Raw genomic sequence first — 26,046 nt, 5'->3', positions numbered from 1 at the left:
AGATGCCTTCTTGCTGTATCCTCACAAGCCAGAGAGACAGAAATCATCTCTCTCATGTCTCTTCTTATAAGGCAGTAATTCCATCATGAGGGCTCCACCCTCCTGACCTAATGACCTCTCAGAGGCCCACCTCCAAACACTACCACACTGGGGATTAGGGCTTCAACATATGAATGTGGGGGGACACAAACACTCACTCCATAGCAAATACCTTCACAGAAACCTCTAAAATATTTGGGCATTGTGGCCTGGCCAAGTTGACACACGAGATTAACCATCATAGCCTCTCCAAACTCTGACGTCAGCTGCCTCAACTCAGACAGCAACTGGCTCCATCTCAGTTCCTCCTCCCTGCACCGCAGCTCAAAACTCTCTCCAGGTAGTCATCTGGGGGAATCTCACGGTGCCCCTCATTTGTTTCTAGTGTTTCACGTACCACTGTCTTGCATTGCCTGCTGTCCAATGTCTGAAGACTCTACTTTCCTATATTTTGCTGGTTTTTTCAATTGTTTTACTTGGGAAGGTAATCATGGTTCCTGTGGTTCTATTATGGCCAGAAGCAGAAGTGTGTCTCCACATCATGCCATGAAGACTGCTTTGGCCATCCAAGTGATCGATAATATTATAAAATAGCATTTGTATTTTCTGGTTTTAAAATTAATCAGTTTATCACAAAAAATGTTTTACCTTTGGGGAAAAAACCAGTTCACGCATAACCTCCTACCTTCGGTTGTAGAGTCTTCCCCTCTTTATGCATATGTATGTTCTTCTCTTGATGAATATTTATTAGTAGTAGTACTGTTATTAACTTGGTAAACACTTTTGCATGAAGACCGGTGAATCGGTGCTCAAGTCAGGGACACCCACATAGATTCTCAGAGAACCCCTTTCACTCCTCCGTGGGAAGCAAATGGCCGCTGAGTGGGTAGAGGCAGGGGCTTGACAAGGGCGGCCCTTTTTCTGGAGGTCCTACAAAGTTTGAGCAACCAGAGTCTGACTATAAAGCCCAAACCTGATCAGCTTTTGAGGTGTGAGTTGCCCTAAGTTGGCAGGCCCCAAAGCCTCTCTTTCCAGAACAGAACTTACTCCCTATCCAGGAAAGGAAGGTACAGAGGGTGTCTGGTTGGACGCTAAGTGAGTTTAGTCCGAACTGGCTGGTGGGCCTCTGCCAATGGGAGAACAGACCTGGGAGGTCACAGGTACTCAGCCCTGCTGAGGCGAGGTGGAGAAAGGGACAACCACAGTTTCCTGACTTCAGGGATAAAATGTCCTTCCTTCCTCTCCTTGCGCCCTGCTCACAGACGGCAGACCATGAGCATTGCTTGCAATGGTGAATGGAAGTATGAATAAGGTCATAGAAGGTCTCCGAAAAGCCAAATCTCCTTCTGGAAAGCTTTGTCTCTCTGTGATGGTTTTACCTTAGCAAAGTGTTTCATCGGCTCTGCCCACACCGGATCTGAGGTGGCTTGTACTCATTTTACAGGGAGAGGAGTCCAGTTCATTGGTTCACAGGCACAGAAGTTTTTATTACCCTTTCAGTTTTCAATTGTCTGACCCTCAACCATTGTTCAGGGAACCAGGCTGGTGTCCTTTGACTCCTGTCATTGACCTCTGACCTGTTGATTGCTTTTGGTGGCTCTCAGGGAGTAGTGGGGGTGTGGGGGTTGGGGGGGTGGAAGTTCAAGTGTCTACCAAGCAGAAGTACAAGAAATTCTCTTTTAATGAGAATCTAATGAAAGCCTTAAAATACATAGCAACAGAATATGGGGTGGGGCGGGGGGAGGGGAGAGAAAGAGAACCAGATCCTTTTTTTCTATGCTCAACACCAGTGTCCATGAAGCCAAACACAGGAGAATATCTCATCAGTTCTCATTGACAGGGCTAAGCAAGTGCCCTCATTTTCTTGTTTTTCATCTCAGTCATAGAGGGCAGGCAGGATGTTATGGCAGCTGAGAGCACCGGTTCAAAGAATTACACACCAGAATTTGCATCCTGGCCCCATCACCTAATGGACAGGACCCTCGCAGCCAAAGTGGGGCTGAGTTTAAAGCACCTGTCTCATGAGGTGGTCGTGAAGATTCAACGAGGTGAGGAGTAAAGTGTGTAGAATGTCCTTGGTACTTAGTAAATCTCACAAAATCTGAGCTATCATTATTTCATTTTGCAGAACTTTCTCCTTGCATGCTCCTTTAATTATTTGGTTTAATTTTAAACAAGTTATGAGGGTAGAGTTATAGATTGTTACGAAAAGTTGAAGACAGGATGATGCAAACTTATCTAGAAAAAAAAAGAACGGGGAAAATCGGGGGAAAGAGAAATAAATTAAACGGGAAAGATACATAAACGCCCTTTGAAAAACTGAAATCATTTTGGTGTTTGGGGACATTAAAATGTACTAGGTATAGCTTTCTTGTAGTTCTCACAGTTATGTAATAACTATAAGAACGTAACTTACCTGAGCAGTAACTCTAAGTCTATCAAAGTTGACTTTATTGTTGTATGTTTTGAATTCCTGCTGTTAATGGAGTTACAAGATGTTGAAGGAATCTAAGCTGTCAGTTTGTGCCTATTTATGAGAATCAGACAAAATCTAAGAACTGGGGGAGAGAGTCAGCCTTTTGGTGAAACAAAGGAAGTCATTATGTTCTCTGTACTCAGTGAACTCCACTGTGTCAAAAAGATACAGAAAGGCCTGGTTTCCAGAAAAGAAGCAGAGAATAAAACAAACCCGGATTCACAGAGAACATCTTTTTTTCCAGTGCTCTATCTAATCAGCCTTGTTTTGTGTGCTGCTACCAGCAACAATTTCTGCTTTTTTGTTTCCTTTTTGTCACCTTCAAAGATTTTGGAAGAATGAAGTTTTGTCCAAGCTAAAATTAAGTGCCCTATCTTTCCCCATGCTAGATTCTTTCTGGCACAAATATATGTAATTTGTTTGTTCACTCAATAAACATTAAGTCCTTTCAGTGTGCCAGACACTGTGCTCGGGGGGTACAGATCCTCATGGCCCCCGAGAACTCTCAGGCTGGATGGGAGAGAGACTGGTAAAGAAGGAAGAGTTACTTCTTCCTGATAAGTTACAGGAGCTGCGCCTGACATTTAGAGAGGGGGACACTTGGGGACAGTGCCCATCCAAAGGGAGCAGAGGCTAACTACCGTCAGTCTGCCCACTAGTGACAGACTTAGGAAGCTTTCCGGGGATGCATCTGACCACTTGTTTCCAGATACACTTTCCAAATAGACGTCTTTCTTTCATATTTCATAGGGCTTGGGGGCCTGTGATGTCCGCCAGGGTCCATGACTTGCAAGGGCCTCGTGGAAACATGGTGGGAATATTTTCACAGTCCCCAAATCAGCTGATATCAGCAGCGTATTCATTTAGAAGCAAGTAGCAGAGATGCTCCACTTAGCCCCTCTATTTCCTCACTCACACAGTGGTTGCTGAGTGCCTACTGGGTGCCTGGGCAGTTAGTTACCCTTATTTCCTTCAGGGAGTCCCTCAAGTTGAACCTAGAAGTCATGTTTATCAAGGACAATGACCCTGACATGCAGAAGTCCTTGGGGCACCTCCTGTTTAACTTTAAAGAGCTGCTTTGCTTTTTATAAACTCTCAGAGCACCTTATCAGGGGATCCCCACCAAGTTCACCACAGAATCTCTGTCATTTTTCTTTCAGGCATTCTTCTCTTTGTATCTCTTCTTGAAGATGGCACCGACTTGAGTGGCTTTTATGATGACAAAAGGTCACAGCTGAGAGATGAGTCAGTATAAAGAAAGCTGTGAGGGGAGCAGGAGTCCAGGTGGAAGGAGGGGTGAGCAGACAGGCTGGGTCAAAGTCAAAGGAGAAAGCAAGCTATAAAACCTCAGAGCTGGTGGCCAGGGGTACAGGAGCAATGAGCCAGTGCTCAGAGGGAGGGAAGAGGCAGTCAGACCCCTCCCTGACCTTCTGCTTCCTGCTCCATGGGAATACCAGGCCCTGAGGATAGCTAGTGCCTTCCTCTGACTTCTAGAAGCCTTTATCATCTGCACCAGCTTCCCCAAATTTGAATAGATGTCTTAGGTTCCCAGGCAAACAGACTGAGACAGACACTGGCACACAGGAAATTAACTGGGTATGCCCGGGTTCAGTTGCTGATGGCAAGTGACGGAGGCAGGTTCAGGCAGAGCTGTGTGTGACATGGTCACAGCAAGGCCTCAGCAAGCCCATGGGGAGCTCTGCAGCTGGCACTGCCCTTCAGAATTGGGCCAAGGGGCTCATAACTCAGCCCTGACCAGTCACTGGATGTGGGTTGCCCAGGGGGGTGGGGAAGGAGGTAACCTTGAGCAAGGAGGGCAACTTCCTGGAAAGGGACTCAACTTAGAGCCATCAGCCACCTACTCCCAGCAGCACCCATGGAACCCACGACTGAGGAGTGTAATTACATCAGTGACCGGTCCTTCTCATTTCGTTTCTACACTGGATGACAAACACGTGTGAGACAGACTTGTCCCTCAGTGTCCCCCACAATGCCTCGCTTCTTGAAGGGTTACCACCTGGGCCTGCAATGGCCATACCTACAGTCCTTGCTGCTGCAGGGATGCCAGCCACTACAAACGGGCACGCCGAGGACTGTGGTCCTGGCCTGGGAGCCCTGGTCTTCCCGGGGCGCTGACACCTAGGAGCTGAGTCTCAGCAGTGCCTCTCAGAACCTCAACTCCTAGTGACGCAGAAACGTGAGTACAGAGGGTCTCAGACTGTGTCCTGTAGAAACGCATATCGCAGGCCCCAGCCCAGAACTTCTGGATGGAAACTCCAGGGGTGGGGCCCTGCGATGTGTGTTCTGACAAGCCCTCCCCGTGACTCACGAGGCTCACTAGTTTCAGAAATGAGGGGCAAGGGGGACAGCTGTGACTCGTGCCTCTGCAGGCGCCCACACCTGGCCAGGGAAGAAGAAAAGGATATGAGCAGGAAGGACAAAGTGTCAAGGGTCAGTGTGTCCATCCAAGGACAAAGGGAGTCCACGTTGGCCCAGCGGACAGAGGAAGAAGCCAGGCAGGCCCTGAGGCTCAGCACAGACCTGATGCCACCTGAGGGGAGGTGTGACAAAGGCGGAAGAGCTCTTTGTCAGTGTCAGGCCTCTGGTTCTATTCTAAGGGTCCCCCCTGCAGGTTGTCGTTTCCTCATTGCAGTTGAAGGGAGGGGCACAGGGTGCTACTTCCTTGGCTGAGAAAAAGCAAACTTCTGCCGGAGCCACTCCCCTCTGTGGGAAGGAGAAGTGAAATGGGGCTGTGGGCTGCAGAGGAAGGAGGGCTGACTGGGCTACTCTGGAGACTCGGAGGCTTTCTGGTTTATTCTGACAGTAAGCACAACCCAGCCTTGCGATGAAAACAGAAGTGCTTCCTCCGAAAGCTGGTTCCATTTCTGCAACTGCTCACGCAATGAGTTTTTACTGTAACCTGTACGTACTCCACATGTGGAAGACAGAGCCCTGTCTGCTAGGTGCAGGGAGCCCCGTTAGAGAGATTCACTCACCTGACAGGACAGCACATGAACCTGGCCTGTATAATGTGGGGCTAAGCTATGTGACAGGGTCTCTTGAGTGCAGTCTGTTGCAGAGGAACACACAGCGAAGGCTGCAGAAGCCCCCCGCCCGCCACCCCCCAGGAAGAGGCATGAAGGAAGGACAGGCCAGGGAGGAAACAAGCCCTACCCGAGAAGTGAGGCCCGCAAACCAAGCCAAGCAGGCCTGGGAGCCTCTTTAGGAGGGCTGCCAGATACACAGGGTGCTCTGCTCAATCTGCATTCAGATAAACAAAGTAATTTTTAATATAAATATGGCCGACATACTGCAAGATTTTTTGTTCTAAAATATTGTCCTTTGCTTATCTGAAATTCAAATTGAACTGAGCAGCTTGTATTTTTATTTGCTAAATCAGGCAATCTTATTCCTCAAGTTATGGTGGTTCTCTTTCACAGTTCCTCACTTGCGTGTCAGTAGTATTTTCTGAGGTACTTCTATCGTTGCCATCATCCCCATTTGACAGATGAGAAAACTGAGTCACGGGGTTGTCCATGGCCACACAACTAGAGAGTCTGTTTCCACAGCCCATGTTCCTAACCTCTAGGCTACCTGATGGAGTTTGGAATCCATTGGACCTTGATTTGAAGTCTGACTCTGCCACTTACTAGGTAAAGACCTAGTCACTACAACCTTTGGTGAGTCATTTAACTTCTTTGAACCTCAGTTTCCTCATAACAGTTCCAGCCTTACAGTGTTTTACGAGAATTAAGTAAGGAAATTGAACAAATGGGAAGTGATTAATAAATGGTCCTTTGATGATGATGGTGGTGGTGGTGATGGTGGTGATGGGGAGCCTTGAGACCCATAAAGAGGAATCATTATACGACAGAAAATGAGAAACCAGGGGCAGGCTCAGGGGTGGTAGTGGAACCTGCCGTTTCTTCTGCCTTTTCATGCGTGCTTCCTACCTACCTATACTCAGTCTGCCCAGTTCTCTGACTTGTCTCCCTGGTCCCCACCTGTAGGCACCGAGCTGCACCATCTGTCCTATGTCAGAGGCTTCCTTCCCAGAGCTCCCAGGAGCCTCAGAGTCCCTTGTTGCTGGTGGCGGACATTCACTGCTTGTACTTCTAGCTCACATTCTTGAGTATAAGAAGGCCAGGCCTTTCCCCTTGTCTGTCAGCCCCTCAAATCACTGCCCAGATGTGCCTCCATCCCAGTTCTTGCTGCCATTGGGCACAAAATCCAACAAAAGGAGCATTTCACGCCCATCTCCAACCACATATGACAATCGGTTTCCTTCCCTGTTATATAATTCAGCCTAATTCAGACTGCCAGCACGCATGCTCTGAAGCCCTTTATCTACGTATCTACTGAGTAAGATCAAGACAGAAAATGACTGGTGATTAGGTTCAGTTTTAGTCATTTCCTGCCTTCTCAGGACAAGTTGGGTCTATAGGTTGTTCCTGGCCCCCAGCTCCCCTCTGAAGGCACCTCCCAGGTCTGCTTACCAACTGGGCATCGCAACCAGCTGCCTCACCTGCTCCCCCTGGGTTAGGTGTCCGAGGTGCTGGGGACCCAGCCCTCAGCAAAGAGTCCCTCTGCCTAGTACCATGACTGTTTCCGTATTTATTCGTTACGATTTGTTCCTATCCACACTTCACGTAGGTATTAACCCTAGTAAAGGAACTAAATGTATGGCCAGTTCTGTCCTTAGAACTCCCTCCTCCCGGGGCTGAAAGAGCCACGAGCACCCTGTCCTCCAAGTTGCCCTCCTGGCTCTGGCTCTCAGTCTGATCTGTGTGACTCTTTTGTTCCTAGTCATGGTTTAAGCAGTACAGATACAGCAGAGAAAAAGAGACAAGATTCCTGCTCTCGTGGGGCGAATAATATTTTTGACCCAGATTCCAATCACGTGGTCACTCCCAGTCTCTATTTAACTCACTCTCCTATCTTGACTTTTAGAACCAATGGCCCCTGGCTCCGGGGTGATCGCCAGGCTCCGGTCCTGTGTCTCCTAACTGTTCACCTGATGTGCATTTCCGGTCTCATCTGTTCCCGTGCCCCTCACCTACTTGGCAGATGTGAGTGTCTAGCCTTCCTCAGACCCTGCCACCCCCGTGCAGAGTCCTACCCCCAAGACCCTCAGCCGCCCACCCCCAACACTGACAAGGCCCGCGTCCCTCTGGCCCTCATACACTGTCCCCAGCTCCATTCTGAGCTGCACTACACATTGGCCATTGGTTCCCCAGGAAACTGGAGGCTGAACTGGCTGCCAAGTCAAGGAAGGGTTTGGGCACCTGGGCAGAAGCCTTGCTCATTGTTTTCTTACCTGGCACTTTCCCTTTCTGAGTGCTGCAGCCCAACCCTACCTGAGTCACCTGGGCCTGGGAAACCTGTTCCTCTGTAGTCATTTGCAACTTGGAAACCCAGTTCTTCCAGGTCACCGGCACCTTAGATATCTGACGAGTGCCCTGCCTCCATTAAATATTTCCTGTTCCTCCTGGGTAGCCTTGGCCTCTGAGAACTGGCCACTCTGCCCCTCGAGCCCAAGTCTCTGAGTCGCCAGAGTCTTGGTTATTTTTCCCAGATCAGCAAAACCCTGCAGCTACGTCAGCATCCTGCCTCCACTCACCCACTGACCCATTCACAAATATTTATAGAGCATGTGTTTTACAGCCAGATAGTGCGTTAGTTCAGGTTTCCCAGCCTGGATGGATGGGAAAGACATGTTTCCCGGATTATAGGAGCTCACAGCCCAGCAGACGGTGTCCAAGTAGATCTAATCTATTTCCACAGTGTGAACTATGTCATAGTAGGGTTGAGGCCACTCCAAGGTACCAGGGAGCACCTGGGAAGGGCATAACTCATGCCCAGGGGTGCGAGAATGTTTTCCGCAGCACGTGCCATGGAGCCTAAGCTGAATTCTGAGTGGCAGCAAGAGCTGGTGAATCGGTCTAAGCAGAGGATGGCACTCCAGATCTCATGTGTGAAAATCCAAAGAGAGAGCAACTCAAAATTGGGAACTAAGAAGAGCAGCCAGCAAGGTGGGCAGGGCCTGACCACAAAGCCGGAGTTGTGTATCCTGAGGGCAGCAGGACAGCACTGAGGGATTCTAAGTAAGCCCACCCTACCTGCTCCACGCTTCACTATCAGATCTACACTTTGGAAATCTCACGCTGCCATCATGATGGAGAAAGAACTAGAGGGAAGGAAAGTCCTGGGCAGGAAGAGGTGGCTGTGGCAGGATTCCGAGCCTGCAGTGATAATGGCCAGCACCAAGGGAACGTAAGTTGGATGGGGCTTAGTGGGTGAGGGTACACGCCGTGTGAGGGGAGGGGGGAGCCCAGAATGATGCCTGAAGTCCAGGATGATGAAGGCCGGCAGTGTGGAGGCGCCATGAACCGTCATCACGGGATAGAGGCAGAAGGGCCGGCTTGTGCGGGTGGGGGAACCAGAGACAAGGTCCTGGGCAGGAAGTGCTGAGTTAAAGGTGGCTATGGGACATCCCGTGAGGGGGCTGGGTCTCCCGGAGTCACGGGGCTCAGAGGTACAAACATACGCAGAGAAACTGAAGCCCTGAACGCTGCTGAAGAAGGCCAGAAGGCTGACCATGGAGCCTGAGAGAACATCAGCATCTAGAGACACACAGGAGCTTACATAGTCTAAAGTCTCTCCTCCCATACCTGACACTTACTAATTATGACAACAAGTAAGTTTACAATGGAGAAACCTGGCCGTCACCACCTTAACCAAATGATCCAAATTCACATTGCCAGTAATGGGACAACAGACATCATGTACCTCCTGAGGGTACACTGAGAAGGACACAGCACCACTTCTGTAATCTGCCTGCCAAAAAGGCACAATCTGAATCCAATCATAAGGAATATTAGACAAACCACATTGTAGGACGTTCTACAATACAATGGGCCTGTGCGCTTCAAAAATGTCAAGGTCATGAAAGACAAAGGAAGGCTACGAAACTATTCTGAATTAAAGGATACTAGGAACAAACAAAACAACTGAAGAATTCATTTTATTATCCCAGATTAGATCTTGGACCAGGAAAAAAATGGGGGGGGCGGGGGTTTCTTTTGCTACAATTACTTTGTGACAATTAGCAAAATTTGAAATAAAGTTTATAAATTAGACAATAGTAGAGGGCATACCTTTGAAATACTGTGGGTTCACTTCCAGACCATTGTAACAAAGCACGTACTGCAATAAAGTGAATTGTGATCCTTTTGCTGGTGGAGAGGCTTGTCTTCAATTTGTCAAAAACACAACACCTGTGAAGTACAATGAAGTGACGTGCAATGAAATGAAGAATGCCTGAACTGCATCGTGTTTTCTAATTTTGATCATTGTACTGTGTGAGAAAAAAATGCCCTTATTAGGAAATCCTAATTTAGGAAGTATTTAGGAGTAAAGGAGAATTATGTCTACAATTTACTCTTTATGGTTCAGGGGAAAAGTAAGATAGATAGACAGATAGATAGATAGATAGATAGATAGATAGATAGATAGATAGATAGATAGATGATTTTAAGGTCAGTAGTTAAGTATATGTACATTGTTGTACAACAAATCTCTGCAAATTATTTCAAAATAAAAGGTTTTTTTTAAAAAAAGAAAGAGGCAGAAGAGGACCCTTAGGTGGAGACGGAAAGAAAAGGCACGGCGGTAGGAGGAAAATCAGGAGACTGTGATGTGATGACAGCCCAGGAAGAGCGTCAAGTAGGAGTCTGTGGTCTGAGGAGTCAACAGGACGGTCACAGAAATGGAAGGGGACACAAGACAGCGCGAGCACAACCGGAGAGTCTGCTCTAGAAGAGACCTCCACTCTCCGTCCATAGGTACTACTGGTCGGTAGGGAAGCCACCTACTCTTTGAAATCACAGATTCCATGAAAGAAAGATTGGCTTCAGAATTTCTACCAGCGCTTTGCATGGCTGAAGAGATCCAGGGGCTGCGATGGGGTTTGGAAGGTATCTTGTGGGCCTGCTGCGTCCGTCCAGGGGCGGCTCACTCCCCAGAACCCATACTCATCCTAGCCTAAAAGGGGAAGTTGAGTCAAAAGGGAACTGAAATTGCCCGGAGTAGAGAGTTATTTTCATAGGCCCCTGCTAACCTCAGGGACAGGACTTTGGGATGGGTCTTGGGACTAAAAGAAGTTAAAATATGGGAGCAAATTCCAGGTAGGGATCTAGGAGACTCCAGGAACAAAGCAGGAGACGGTGGCCAAGAAGAGAGGCTGCTGGGAAGAGATTCCATGGGGCCACTGGCCTCGGGGCCTCAGGACCGTGGAGGACGCTGCTCTGTGCTCTTCCCTTCCTCTTCCATGCTGTGATTCTCCGGAAGCACCTAGAGCCTTTAATAATAATTAGTCTCTGTCACCCAGTGCCACTGGGTGAGTGGTGTGCTCAGGTGTGAAGACAAGGGGGGGTGTTCATATCTGGGGATAATGCAAATCAGAGAGCGCTCAGGCAGCCCCTGGGAGTGGGGCTGAGACAGACGCAGGATTGACAACGGGAGCAGTTTGGAGAGAAAACATTACCAGAGTTTAAAGACATGCACATACCCATATCCCCTCTGAGGTGGGGGCGAGCCCCAGAAATATTGGGGCTCACACTACATGTACACACAATACTTATACCTACACGCTGCACTTTCCTTGGTCAAAGTAAAGGGTGACCTCAGGAAACCAAAGGAACGAGGGAGGTTCAGGCCACAGAACAACTGAAAGTGGTTCTCGGGGTTGTTCGCGACCTTGAATCACAACACTGAATTCAAGTTTGTGACACTGAATCAAGAGCGGATTCAGTGGAGAGATTTGGCATAAACCCACTCACAGTGAGCCGGGAGAGCACCGACGGGGAGAAAGGAGAGACGGCCCATATAGACAACTAGATCAAGGTTCTTGGCTGGGAAAGGAAGAAAGACATAGGTGGTGAGAGTATTTGGGAGTAAAAGAGAATTCTGTCCACAATGTACTCTTTATGGCTCGGGAAGGAAGGCAGACAGATAGATATTGATAAAGCAAATATGACAAAATGTTAATCCTTTCTGCCTAGAGAGGATTTTCTTTGTTCTGTTTTAGGATGGGAAAGGCTTCAGAATATTTAATTGATGGTGAGAGGGAAGAACCAGGAAAGAGGAAAAACATGCAAGATTTAGGGGAGAAAGGAAACCACAGCAGTGGGATTTGGTTGGTGCTAGAGCCTCCCACACAGTAAAGAACACCAAACCCCCATGGGATACAGGCTCGGCCCAGACACCACTCAGCGAAATGCTCCAGGGTCCCAGTGTCATCATTTTAACCTTGAGCCTCGGGAAACTAACCCCCTGGTTGGTGTGGGACCCTCTGAGGAGCAGATGGCATTGAAGTAGACTAACGTGTCCTGGTAGCTTACTAAGCTTTACGTACTTGATTACATTTAATTCTCACAGCAGCCCTCAGAGTAGGCCTTATCCCCATTGTATAGATAAGCAAACTGAGGCTGAGAGAGATTGAGTAACAAGCAGCAAATGGCAGAGCAAGGAAACGAGCCTGGATCTTATCCTGAAGTTCATTTTCTCTTCACTCCAGCCCTCAGGAAATGTATTCTAGTGTTCCTGAGTCAAGAAAATTATGTCTGACTCTGCGGAATCATAAAAGTCTGACCAAGCTTTTTTTCTGACACCTCCCTGAATTTCCAGAATTATACAAATGTGTCCCTCTATCTCCTGAATGACAGAAACCTGAGCCTACAGAACCTGTCCATTTGCTTCTCTCGAAACCCAGAAACTTTCCACCACAGCTCCTGAAGTTTCTGCTCTGGCCACAGAGCATGAGAGAGAGCTGCTGGGAATCAAGTTATACAACAAAACAGATACAAGAGAAGTTGGCTCAGGTCCCCTCCTGTCTCAGCTCTAGTGGCTTCCAGTGATTTCTGAGGTGCCTTAAGAGAACCCCAGGACATCATGGAACACAGTTGAACAGCCACAGCTATAGGCCGTGCAGTCCAACTTTTCCTTTCTCTCTTTTTTTTTAATGAAGGTACTGAAGCTCAAAGAAGTGACTTGCCTAGGGTCACGCAGAGAGTTAAGTACATGACAAACCCCAAAACCAGTTTATTACACAGCAACTGAATGCAGCTTCCTCTGATAGAGAAGGCTACCTACCTACCCAGACCGACAGCAATGCTGCTTTTCCCTCTCAGTGACAGACCCCCAAACTATTCAGGGGAACACTGTACCCTGCTGAAGGTCTAATTTTCCCAGCTTCCGCTGACTTGGTCTGGCCATTAAGTTCTAGTCAATGAGTTGTAAGCAAAACTATAGTATGGTTCTTCCAAGAAGCCTCTTTAAAAGGAGGTATAAACCCTTCTCCCTTTCCTTTGTCCTGCTGCTTGGAAGCCAGATGTGATGGCAGGAGCTCCAGCAGTCAATTTGGACCATGAGGAAGAGGCACACAGTCTAGACAGAGAAGACAGATTGCTGGAAAAGCCTGGGTCCCTGGTGATGGGGAAGCTGACATAATAGAACTGGACTGTGTACATGAGAAGCAATTGAATATATCTTACGTAAGCTGCTGTTTTTGCAGCTGAATCTAAACTAATTGATGCAAATCAGGGACCGTTTCAATTGTTTTCTCTAACCCAAAGGACAATTCCCAACTGGAGTGAATATCTGGAGCCTGGGAACACTACTAACTCAGTCCTTAGAGGACCAGAACCTCCGAGCCACCAATACAGGCTCATCAAAGTTGTGTAAGTCTCCGTTCTGGGCTCTGATTCCAGAACTCCCAGAGCCCGACCACTTCCTGAGCCTCCAAGCTGCTGTTTTCCCCTTAACCTCAGAAAACCCCTGAGGTTGTGTGATTATGAACTCCAAATAAGAGTCATTGAAAACCACAAGAAGTCAGGAAAAGAGACTACTTACCCTCGTCCAAGGGAACTCAGTTAAGACACACTTAGTAGCCTGAGCGAGGCAAAGCAAATCTGTAAACATGAAGAGATTAGACTCCAACAGTGAGTAGAAATAGCTAGAATGGGATTCTGGAGACTTCCATAAGAGCGTCCCATGAAAGCAACAAGTTCAGTGTTGCTTAAAGAGACGAGAACACAGGAAATTTCCATGCACTTCCCAGGGAGGAGAAGCATCTTCGGAAGCGCAGCCAGCCTGCGATAAGCAGTCCCTCGGTGTCGCAAGCGCTGCCGTCATTCACGCTCCAGCCCCAGTGCTGGGAGTAGAGAGGGCACAGGGGATTGCACCCGTCAGCAAGAAGACACACAGCAGCTTCTCAGCCTCTCTCCCAGCTCTCAGGGAAGCTGCGGGGTGGGGGGGAGGGGTGGGGGGGGGCGAGGACTGCCCTGGTCCCCACGTTTATGAAACTGAGGCAAGAAGAAGTTGACACCCTGCCAAGGGTGAACTCATCATGACACGTGCAACCATCTCAATGACATGAGTGACAAAGGCTGCCACAGAGGGTATGTGCCTGTGGAGATTAGCCATGTTGGAGGTGGTCTGCAGGCAGGGGAGGGGCACCCTCACGCAGGACAGAGCATCCTGCAGGGCACAGAGGCAATCCTGGGGACCCTCGTGGGGACCCTCCTGGGGACCCTCGTGGACGAGCTAGAGAGCACTGTGCTACCTGGCAGCACTGTGAGCGCTGACAGGGCAGGGGTGCCCAGTGGTGATGGTGGATATGGTGTGGGGCATCATGCCTCATGTCCTGTCTGCTCCAGCTGTTGCTGTGGCAACGAGCTGCATGGGGGTGTCCTCTACGACGTCTTGCCTCAGCTGTGCACTGTAGCTCTTGCTTTCTGCCCCCGGTTCACTCTGCTGTCAGGTGTGGAATTGGTAGCATGCGGGAACCCAGTCATGTGCAACAACTTCTAACTATCAGGAAAATACGAGTGGATATTCTCACCTTCCTTTGCTTGGGCGAACAACTCTTAGGCAGTGTCCACGTGGCTCCTCAGAAGGTCCCCAGCAGGATTGAGCCCCTGTTACCCAAAGCCAATTAGACTGACTTTCCCTTCCCTGTTTCACTTGCCCCATCCTCACTCCTCTTCCTTGGGATCGCTTTCCAAAATAAATTACCTGCATGGAAGTCCTGTGGTCCTCTTCTCAGGCTCTGCTTTCAGGGGAAACGAGGCCGGATAACGTGAGACAGCACACGTGCACCACCTCTGGAAAAGATCTGCCCTGTGGAGTCAACAATGGAGTAGCTATTGTACGTAAGAAAGGGGAAGGGGAAACTAGTAACTGGGAATGTGTCCTACAGCCCGAAGCCAGGGACCAGCAAATCTTCACCCCTTCACCCCCCAAAACCTTCAACCAACAAAAACACCGATTTCCACAGCGGGGAACTCAGGAATCACTGGGGGTTCGCACCCCCAGACAACACCCTCCCTATATTCAGACTCAGCATGACGGACGATGGACATGCTCAAACCACAGCTGTCCCCCTCTGCACTCAGAGAGATGGACGGGTGGTGTGCCAGCTTCCTCTGCGACAATGACAGTGCAGCTGCCTATCCTGGTGGCCTTCGTGAAACAAAAAGAGACTTTGCCCCAAAGGTAAAAACCAGAAAACTAGTCGATTTTAAAAGACAACGTCTCCTCCCTCCCAGGACCTGGGCTGCCCTGCGGTCTAGGTCACCTGTTCACACTGCAGCAGGACGTCCGAGGGCACCACGCAGGGGAAAACGAAGGACAGGGCCTGGAACAGCATTGACAGTGGTGTAGCAGAGGTGGCGGAGCATCTAGGGAACATACAGGTTCAGGGGAAATCGGGCAAAGGGAAAAGCAAAGCTGTTACTAGTGACTGTGGAGGGAGCAAAGGGTTGTGAGAGAATGGGGTGGTCCTAGAGCATTTGTCTAGTGCTAATATCGGACCGCTAATCATTTCATCAAATGCTATGATAGAGGGACATGGGGGTTGGACAGGGACTCCTCAGCTGGCATGTTTGGAAGTCAACAGGTACCGTCCAAAACTGAAAAACCAAGAAATAGTCGTATATGGAAAAAGACAAGAACTATACGATTTCACTTTTATGTAGGATGTAAAACAGAAAACAACAAACAAACAAAAACAAATTTATAGATACAGACAACAGAATGGTGGTTACCAGAGGGAAGGGGGGTTGGGGGGGACAAAGAGGGTAAAAGGGGTCAAATATGTGGTGATGTGTCCCAAAGCACCCAAAGCATAGCGTCCCAAGGTGACTAAGGTGCGGTATGCACCACCCTGGGGGAGAGAGTCTCTCACGGTGAAAGTGTCCCAGGAGCTGAGCAGAAAAAGCTAGATCTTGTCCTCTAATGGGCCTCTCTCACAATAAGGTGAGAGGGAGTGGCAGGGGCCAGCAGCAGCTTCCCACAACAGGAGGAAGGAGGGGCAAGACTCCCTCCTGTTATTTCTTATAGCAGCTCATTGGGGTCTCAATGGGTCCTATCTGGCTTGAGTTGTCCCTCCCGCGAGGAATCTTACTTGTCATTGACCGCAGACCCTTCTCTTGAAGACCAGATGGAGAGACTCAGGATATTATAAACTCAATCCCAGAGAGGCACAGTCCCACAGATTCTTCTTTCCTTAGGGAAAGGTTGGGGGGGACCGACGGCTAGGCTGCTGTGTGACCACAGAGATGGAACGGAAGGAGAATAGGCTGTGTGTGGTGAGACTACAATGGAGTACACAGGTGCTGTATTATAATAAAGTTGTACACCTGAAACGTATATAATGCTCTTAACCAATGTTACCCCAAGAAATGTAATTCAAACTTAAAAAAAGAAATAGTCATATAAGCATATTATGTAGAAAAATGGAGGTTAATAACCAGGAAACATGTTACGGAGTTGAAAGCAGTTTCCTCTAGGGAGAGCGCCTTGGAGTTCAAGGATGAGGGTGGTTGTTACTTTTTATTACAATTTTTATATATTTATTTCATTTCACTTTTTAAACTATGTACACGTATCATTCCGTGAGAAAGAGATAAAGGAGATCCTTTTATAGAAGACAGGTCCTCTCAGCTTCTACGAAGCAAGGTTTCAAAAATCTTCGGCCTCTGTCACAGCCAGAGAGCCATCAGATATGCAGCCATGTGTATTAGCTTGTTCGAACTGTCACAACAAAGTACTACAAACGGAGTGGCTTCACCAACAGACATTTATCATCTCCCAGTTCTGAAGGCCAATCTGAGGAGCAAGGTGTTGGCAAGTTGGTTCCATCTGAGGGCTTTGGGGAGAACCTACCCCAGGCCTCTCCCCGAGCTTCTGGCAGTTTACTGGCCATCTTTGGTGTTCCTTGGCTTGCAGACACATCACCCCAATCTCTGCCTTCATCTTCACATCGCGTTTCCCTGGGTGTGTGTCTGTGTCCAAATTTCTCCTTTTCAGGACCCCACTCATACTGGATTAGAATCCCCCTATTCCCGTGCAAGCTCGTTCTGAGCTCATTACCCTGAAATGACCCGATTTCCAAATCAGGTTACATTCTGAGGTACTGGGAGTTAGGGCCTCAATATATGAATGATGAGGGGGACACGATTCAAGCCGTAACACTGTGTCAACACTGTGGGGTCTTATTGTCCCACTTTGGAACAAACCGGCCGCCCTACGGGTCTAAGTCTTAGTGTAGACGCCTTCCTATGCCACCTCGACTCGCATGCACGTCCCCTTCTGTTCCCAACTCACCTCAGCAAAGGTCCCTCTCTTCATTTCTCCCTGAACACACCCCATTCAATGGTTCTCTGGCTCCCCCTCCAACAACGATACCAATCACCACATTGTCCCAATGTGTCATTTGTCCCAATGCCTCTCACAGATCCCTGCTCTGCCACCTGATTCTTATCTGTTACAGCTTTTCAAAAGTTTCTTCTCCTCAATGGACTCAGACCAGGAAGTCCCTAACTTCCGCCAAGACAAGAACTTGTGAACTGGATCTCAGCGCAAAAAAGCAAAACACTCCCTTTGCTGCAGGGCCAAGCTGCACCCCATCAGCGGGAGTCCTGAGTGGACCACCCACTTGTGGGGTAAGGTTGGGCGACCTAACCCCCCTGTGGCTGCTGCCCCACCTACAAGTAAAGCGGGAGTAATAACAGGAACCTCCTCCTTTGGGTTAAGTGATACAAAGGACACGAAGCTTCTTGTACAGAGCCCAGAGCACAGCAGGTATTCAATAAATACCATTTGTTATTAGGTTTATTATCACCATGCATTACTCCTGTATACTTTCTGCTATCTTTTCACGTTAAGGGCAAAGCCTGGCTGTGCTTGATGTCCCAGCAGCCTTTGATGAGAGACAGAGGCCCTCACTGGGGCTTTGCTGTGTGCACCTCAGTTTCTGTGCTTCTGCTGCTGCTGCCCCTCCCCCACCTGGTCCTGCTAACAGCTACCCAGGCAGCTTAGCCTAAGTGCTGCCCGCCGGGTCCCCCAGGGCACATCTGTCTCTAGGACGGTCCCCATCAAACTAACTCACACTGGTTCCTAGTGGCTCTCTTCACTTAGTGGGGGGTTCAGGAGGACACTCCCCACCCCAAAAGTAGTACTTCCTAAAACTTTTTTTTTAAGTAAATGATTTAGCAAATAATGTTGATTTGCTTTATGAAATTTTAAGACAAAGTCAAGTTACATTATGTCATTAAACACACACACACACATTCCATTCCCTTCTAACCTCATAGGCATCTAAGCACCCAGCTGAGGTCTGCACAGCATGTTTGGATAACGGTCTCCTGTTGGGAAGGAGAGCAGACCGAGTGCGGGAGCACATCTCCAGGGCATGACGTGGTGTATAGTTTGTCTTGGAGCAGCGTGTTCAGGAACCCAACTACCAACGCTGTTTGGAGACGGCTCTCACCAGAGGAAAGCAGATCCCTCAATATGTCTAAAAGAATTCACCAAGGTCTGCTGCCCACGGTTACTGTAGAAGTTGCAGCTGCTATAAAGAGAACGTCTACATTTCCTTTGTGTAATAAGGACGGTGATTAGAAGAAGAGCTAACCTTTCACTACATGGTTTGATTCACTCAATTACCTCTTAGTGCAGGACGTGCCCAAGAAGGAAGGCTTTCAGTCGGGGAGCTGTGTGACGAGGGTCACAGACGCCTTCAATTTCTCACTATAAAGTGGGAATCAAACCCACCTAATGGAGTTACTGTGAGGATTCAATGCTCTAGAGCACTCCAGCCCAAGGTTTTCCATTGTCATTTCACAGGCAAAGGGAAGTGAATGATACATTTGAAAAATATGTACTGTATCCACTAAAAAAAAAAAAAAAAGCAGGAAATGGAAAAATTTGAGATTCTTTCTACAGTATTTCAATCTGCCCTTCACTAGTTGAGTCCTGGTGGAGATGAACTTGGGGTGGTGTTTGCTCTCTTGATCCAGATAGCCCGTCTCTGTGAAGCTTGGCGTCACCCCACATCAAAGGAGACAATGTGAAGTCAGAACAACCCAAACGCTGCCCTCACTTCAAAGGAAGTACCTCTTCCGGAAGTTGTTACAGCCTTTCAAGGGGGATAAACAGCAGCCCAGCTCAGGGGACTCACAGAGGGGTAGAGCTACCTCCAACTGGCTTCCAGGCGGTCTGGGGCCCAAACAGTCCTCCCGCGTATGAAGATGTCCTTCTGTATAAAGACTGTTGGCCCGGGTGCCTTCCTGACTACCCCCCTCCCCCCACCCTCCCTCCCGCCCCCCACATTAACCAACAAGCAGCCAGGAAGCCCTATCCAGCCTGGACGTCAACACTGGTCCCCTGCAGGCTACTCTTCTGCCCACTACAAGTCCACTCGGACAGCTCTGATTCCTGGGCTTCCACCCTTTGGCTTACACTTTGATGGTTCTGTGTCTGAAAATTACAACCAGAAATAAAACACCACTTTTTTTTTGGGGGGGCGGGGGGGGGCGGTGCGACGGAGAGTGAAGGGAGTGGTGGTGAAGAAAGTGCCTAAAACGATCTGCGTTCTCTTGATCCGGGGGATCTGGGCCCAGCATTTGAAGTCCCCTCTCCCTGCCCTGCAGCCGTGGGCCTTTGGCTAAGCTGGCAGCAGACAGGCAGGATAACAGGTGGGTCCCCACCCGTCTGTGGCCCAGTTGTTAGTGAGAGAGCGGAACAGGCTGAGACGCATTGGGGAGTTTCCGGGTGCTCCCCTAATTGGCTGGGGAGACAGCCAAGCGGGGCAGACCCTCCAGTGGGCCCTGCGTACCCCTGGCCGACTCTCTCGGTGCGTCTGTGCTCCCCTGCCCCTCTGGAGCCCGCGCGCCCCAGGATCCGTAAGCATGCCCTTTGACCCCCCGCCCATTCACACCCTCTCCACACTCTGCTCACCACGCAGCCCGCTCGCACTTAGACCCCTGAGCAACCTCCCGCCCCCCCCATGCTCACATCCCCGCGCACCCGCTCTGACGCCACCTCCCACGCTTTCACACCTCCCCGCCCCCCCCCCCGTGGACTTACCCCGCTCCCACATGCTGGCACCCCAGACCCCACTCCCTCGCGCACACCCCTAACCCCCACGCGCGGTCACACCTCCTACCCCCTGCGCACCCCTCGCTGGCACACCCCCATTTCTCCCGGGTCCGGCTTCACCCTCGCACCGGTGCGGAGCCGACACCCGGTGAGGGCTGAATGCGGAACGTGCGGCACGTGAGCTGCGCAGTGATTGGCAGCGCCCACCGGCCTACGCCCCCCACCCCACCCCCACCCCCACCCCCACCCCCACCCCCACCCCCACCCAGCTCCCAGGCCAGGCTGGCGGAACGGGTGTCGCTAGCCGCTGGGGCTGCGGCTGGTCCAGGGGGTGGGGACTGTGAGGTGCAGGCCGGGCCAGGGGTTCGCCTCCCGGAGCATCCTGGGAACAATGACAACCTGATGGGAAGCGGGTGGGGGATGGGGGGTGGGGGGTGAGGGGGGGGTGGAGCAGCTGCTGAAAGCCCCCCTAAGTGCACCGGCGTTCGCTGGCTGGGTGGTGCTAAAATAAGCTTGCTCAGAGGAGCGGTAGGTGCTGTTCCTGCGAAGTGAAAATACTTTTTGTAAGTGATGAAAAAATGTCCACTATTCGGTGGACGGGGGCCCAGTGCCTTTAACCCGCAGCGCTCTCCCGGACGGGACGGGAAAGCCGCTGCATCCTTGGACCCGCGTGGCGCGGACAGGGGCGGGGGAAGTCTCACAGGAGCCTGAGCGTTTTAACGCAGCTGGGGCGCAGCCTGGGAAAGTGACAAAGGCATAGCTCGCGCGTGTGGCCAGGAAGTGATCCGTCTCTGACAGGGGACCAAGGGGATCAGAAAGGTGTCCATTAAGGTACTGGTGACGGCTGGGCTTGGCCGTGGAAGGTTTCCCACAGGAGGAGATGTGAGCGGAGGTCGTAGGTGCCGGCCTAAGACTGGGCAGGACTAGAAGAGCCGGGCACTGACGGCCGCAGCGCGTGGTGGTGGAGGAGGGCGCTGCCACCGGCTGCACGGGGACAGGGGACAGCAAAGGCGAAAGCAGCCCTAAGTGATTCTCGGCTGTGAACCGCAGAGGGGCTCTCTCCGGATCCCAGCAGCAGTCAGCCAATGACAGATAGACGCACGGGTCCTGCACCGAGGGAAACCGGCCGGGCTGCAGAGGAATTGCCACTAAAAACATGGAGACCGAGCCAAGAGCCGTCTCTAGCGGGGCCGCCTTCCGAGAAGCCCAGGACAGGTATGGATCGAGGACCAAAACGCCAGGAGCGGGTTCTGTATCCATTGATTTGGATTCGAGCTCCTGCTGCTGCAGGGCACACACCCCGGCTGGTAAGGGGGCAAGGGAAGAAAGGGAGGAAGGCAGAGGGGAGGAAACGTGCTTCCTGACCTGAGCATTTTAGAAGCCCAGGGAAGGGTTCCTCCCTCTGTTCCATGTCCTGCGTCATTTTTCCCTACTATAAACTTTAACATCTTGCATTTATGTTGTGCTTTCCAGTTTCCAAATTGCTTTCACATGCATGATTTTATCTGGTAATCACTATAACCTACAAGACAGGTATGATTACTGGTACGGGAGAAGTGAGACTCAGATAAGTGAAATCTCATACCCACAGTACACGGCTGGTAGTGATAGCTTTGGGACTAGAACTCAGGTGCCCGGACGGCAGGGCTCTTTCAACACATCAAAGGAAGGAAACGAGGCCTGTTTTATGATCCCGGTGCCCAGGGCACACCCAACAATTAAAATGAAATCCAGAAGGGCTGGGTTAATTTTTTTTTTTTTTTTTTTTTTGGTCTTAGTCATTGCTCTTTCAAATTGTCCCCCTGAAACACAGTTTAGCTCTGCTGTTACACACCTATGCACGAAGAAGAGACTGTATTGACTCACTGCCAGGAAAGCCAGTACCAGAGGTAAAAACCGAAGAAGAGGAATGGGGATGAGTTACCAGCTGTGCATTTCCTTCTTACCCACACCCCGCAGGCCAAGTCGAGACTCGAGGCCTTCTCTGTCTTCTCATCTTAGTCCCCAACTGGAGGGAGATGCCACTTCCTGTCCCATGGACTAGGCGCGGCCTGTTTAAAATAGGCGACACCCAAAGGGACCTCTGAAGCTCCTGCTTCAGCCACTGCCATCACCCTGGCCCTGAGGAAACAAAGACATCCCACCGCTCCATGGCCACAGTGACTTTGTGACAAGGAGTTTTGCCCCTAGAGGATTTTTCATTCTAGGACTCGCTGTGTCTCCGCCACGGTGCCACCTGAAGTCTTGGCCGAGCAGAGAATCCTCATTGGCCCCCAGAGCCAAGTACCCACCCAGGCATCTGTCAAGCTTTATAAAAATGCTCATCACTGAACACGTCTCTGGACTAGGATCCAGAAGTTCCTGGGTGTGTGTCATTTGTTTTGTTTGAAACACTCTGAAGGGATTCAGATGACCAGCCAGGCTGGGAACCCCCAGATGTAGCATGACTTCCATCTGAAAAGTCTGAGATAACTCAAGGGTGGAACTGGCAGATGATAGATACACTCCGGAGAATCTGCGGTGTGGGTTCCAGGCCACCGGCATAAAGTGAGTGTGGTAATAAAGGGAGTTGTAATCTTTTTTGCTGCTGGAGGTCTTGCCTTCCTTTGTAAAAAATGCAACATCTGTAAAGCTCAATAAAGAGAAGTGTAATACAACGAGGTCTTGTCTGCATTGGTCAAATGATGACACCGTCATTCAGAAGGTCAAGCTGCTTCGGAATGTGACAGAAGCATGACAACTCCATTCATAAAAGAGCCCAAAAGGGAACGCAGCCTCTTGTGGTAGGAAAATTTCGTATTGAGTAACCTAAGACCATAGAGGATGTAGAGCTAGGGAACCGAGACTTGGGGGAACTTATTTTCACTAAAATAAAATTGTACAGCTGGTACTCTAAGTAGAGACAAGATCAGTGGCTCACATCTTACCTGATTTCTGTTCTGATTAGCAGACACCATTTGCTTCATTTCCATTTGTCACGCCTTCCTCTCTAGACCTGTACAGACCATATGGGAAATGTGGCATTGAGCACTTGAAATGTGGCCGGTCGAAATTGAGAGGTGCTGTCCGCGTAACCTCCACACTGGACTTCAGAGTCTAAGTGAGGAAAAAAACGTAATAATAGCACGTTAGCACCTTCCACATTGGTTACATGGTAAAACTATTTTGGATCTGTTGAGTTAAATCAAATACATTATTATTAGCATTCATTTCACCTGTTTGTTTTTACTTGTTTTAATGTGGCTATTAGAAATTTTAAAATTAAATCTGTGGCTTGTAGGGGCTGAAAACATTCTTGTTCTGGGTGATGGAGATACATGTGTATTATTCCCACAACCTCGATGCAAAACCCTCTGCTTGGCTCTGCCTACTGCTTACCTCTCTTCTCTTTCACCAACTCCCAATCCCCTCTTTTTCCAGTTATTTTCAACAAAATGACTGCAATTTACATGTATTACATTGCAACTCTCATGTGGCCCTTGTAATAGAATGTGGCATAAGGAGAGTCTGTGGTTGGGGAGGGACTACTGTCTTGTGTGCTTATTACACCTCAAGAAAGACAGTGGGATCCGAGAAGAAAGGCCAGCCCGAGTTGTCAAGGAACAGGGAAGCTGCTGTAAAAACCCAGAGTAGTATGTCGAGGATTCTCCCGTGGGGAAAGAGAAAGGCTAAGAAGGGACAAATCTGTTTGATCAGGAATGTTATGGTTAGCGTGGTCATGAACTCATTCATCAAATCCTGAACTAGAACCAGGGGTTCTGCTTAAAGCTTGAGAGAATGATGTTTAGGAATAATCGAAGAAAATCCCACTTCCCTCAGTGGGTGGTAAGCTCATGGAAGTCATTACCCGGAGCAGGAGTCGGGTTGGAAATAAAAATGCCCAGCAATGCTATGGGAGACTTGCTGTTGACAGACCGTAATGACTTATGAAGGGGAATGAGGCTGCTTGGGATGTCACGATGTGCTCCTGAAGGCCGCTGACAGGGAGCAGAACCGGTTGTTCACGGCACTTCCCTTCGTGTCCCCTGGTGGAGACCGAGAAAGACCAGGAGCCGAGGCTGCCCCTACAGCCATAGGCAGCCCGGATGATTGCCTAGCTCAGGGGAGGGGCCTCAGAGACGAAAGCGTGACTGTCCCAACTTGGGTTTCCTCAGGCCAACTACAATCTGTTTCTGGGAATCCGTGGGTCACTGAGGCAATAAAACGATGTTTGTGGAAACTGCATAGATGTCTACTCAATGGGAACTTATCATTATGATAGCGAACATGTATTATGTACTATGGGCTGTGATAACCACTTACTCATTTAATCCGCATAACAACCCTGTAAGACGGGGACTATAATTTCATCATCCTATTGACAGATGGAGAAACTAAGGCACGGGGCAATAACTTTCAAAGCCAGCTAACAAGTGGTCTGGGATTCAAACTCAGATTGAGTGACTCTGGAGTACGTGATTACTTCTTCCCCATTAAAGGGGGGCTAAGGCCACTCCTGCAGTGCCGCTGGGGGCGACACCGCTCAGCTCTAGCCGGGGGTTGCCGTGAGGGAATCCAGGCCCACTGTGGCTGTATCCATTTTTTCAAGAAAAGTCTGGAAGGTCAACACTGGGTGCATTGAACAAATCCAGCTAAACCCAACTGGAAGTCATGTGGCTCCTGACTTCTGATCTACCCATACCACCACCTCTCCAGAGACACATCTTAGGGACAGGATGCCCATGTTCACGGATGACACAAGTTACTGCAATGAGCCCTGAGCAGAGCAGGGGACGCTGGTGCGATATACTGATGGAAGAACCTCATGGGCAAAGGCCCCCAAGCTGGCAGGCCTCTGGGTCCCTCTGCCAATCAGCAGTGAGTAGTGACTGTCTCCAGGTCCCTTGCAGCTCCGGGACTCAATGAATCTATGAATATCTTCACAGAAAACAACACCTACGGCTCTAAGGCAGAGAGAGATGTTTGATGTGTGGGAAGCTAGGCTCTGTGGCATATAACCAGACTGTCATTAATGAACCACACAAAATGTGCCGAACCCAAGGCTACACCTTAGATTTGGAAACTAGCAGGGCCAGGGCAGGGCAAGGAGCCCGCGGCATCAGGTGGAGTCTTCACTCAGGGTCACCCTGTAGGTTGGGCAGGTCGTGCAACCTGCCCAGTGCCCAGGGAGGACCCGTGGCCTGTTTCTAGTTTGCACAGAGGCACCATCTGTTTGCTAAACTGCACACTCGGGGGGCTGTGTCCATCCTATTTCTTTCTTTCTGTCTTTTCTACTGTTGAGAGTGCAGACAGGATTTGGGGGACCCAAGAATGCCTGAATTTGAGGGGACCCAAGAGTACCCTTCCTGTGGGTCTCCCGGGGAACGGCATGCACAGAGGATAAAGGCATATAGCACAGAGGCTGGCATGTCGCTTCAGGGCAGGGTTCCAGGCTCGATGGCAGGACTAAAGGCTCAGGACGACAGGGTCCAGGATCCAGAGCTCTCACCCCCCTGCCTCCCCTCACCCCGACTCAAGCCCCAACCAGCCAGTGTTCCTGGAAGGAAGACTTGGGAGGGCAAGGGGACTAGGCTTCCTCGTTCTGTCCTTGAGCTGGAGAACCCAGTGAGAGAGCAAGGTCCACCCAGCCCGGGGAGCAGGAAGTGGGAGGGAAGGCCACATCTGGGCACAGGACCATTTATCGCACAGGAGCCCCGCCCCCTCATAAATGTGGCTGACCCAGGTCCTGGATCCTGACGAGGCAGATTACAGCAGCTCCCTGGAGGCAAGCCGGCAGAGGGAACTAGTCTCACTTAATCCTCACAATTGTCCTTTTCACAGATGAGAAAACTGAAACATGCTAAACAAGGATAAGGAATTTGGTCCAGGTCCTATAACTAGGAAACTGCAGAGCTGGGCTTTGAACCTGAAATGCATGCTGTGGCCTCTGCCCAGACTCCCCCCTCCCTAGGAATGGCCCTGCCTGAAGGGAGCTGCCTCATTCAACACCGGCCCCTTCCTGGGGGTAGCCCCAACCCAACTCGACTGTGTACAAAAACCCAGCCCCTAGCCTCAACTTGGGATGACCCTGATGGGCCATCTTGCTTCAG

At 49.9% G+C, this 26,046-nt stretch overlaps 1 long non-coding RNA gene across 2 annotated transcripts; it reads left to right on the top strand.

Annotated features, from left to right (window-relative positions):
* The first annotated feature begins 20,383 nt into the window (after positions 1-20,383).
* Positions 20,384-22,614, top strand: LOC141567580 (uncharacterized). Of its 2 annotated transcripts, none has more exons than XR_012490347.2 (2): positions 20,384-21,172; positions 21,771-22,614. It is a non-coding gene; the product is annotated as an uncharacterized LOC141567580 (long non-coding RNA). The 2 variants fall into 2 exon arrangements; XR_012490346.2 differs by having other exon boundaries at positions 20,384-21,264.
* The last annotated feature ends 3,432 nt before the right edge of the window (positions 22,615-26,046 follow it).

The sequence above is a fragment of the Rhinolophus sinicus genome, chromosome 8 (genome assembly GCF_057876585.1).
Source record: "Rhinolophus sinicus isolate RSI-liver-muscle chromosome 8, RSI-T2T, whole genome shotgun sequence".
Classification (NCBI taxonomy): domain Eukaryota; kingdom Metazoa; phylum Chordata; class Mammalia; order Chiroptera; family Rhinolophidae; genus Rhinolophus; species Rhinolophus sinicus.
Note: the sequence above shows the minus strand (reverse complement) of the source record. Positions and strands in the feature narration are given on the sequence as shown.